Genomic DNA, 287 nt, shown 5'->3' on the forward strand with positions numbered 1-287 from the left:
GAAATTAACGACTACAATAGAATATACAAAAATTAAAATAAGAGATAATTTAAAGAAATAAATGTGTAAGTTTTCCGCTTAAAGTGCGATAGGTCACTCCATCACCTATTCACTTATCCATTTCTGAAGTAGTGTTCGAGTGCGCCCTAATGCACCAGTAAACATTTTTTTCAAAACATTCGTATTGAAAAGCAAGAACCATCAAGTTGAAAGTATTCTTTATAAATTGAGTAATTTCTTAATTATTAATATTATTTCTTTTTTTGCAAGTAATCTATTTTTCGGCG

This window comes from Octopus sinensis, linkage group LG3 (assembly GCF_006345805.1).
Source record: "Octopus sinensis linkage group LG3, ASM634580v1, whole genome shotgun sequence".
Taxonomy (NCBI): Eukaryota; Metazoa; Mollusca; class Cephalopoda; order Octopoda; family Octopodidae; genus Octopus; species Octopus sinensis.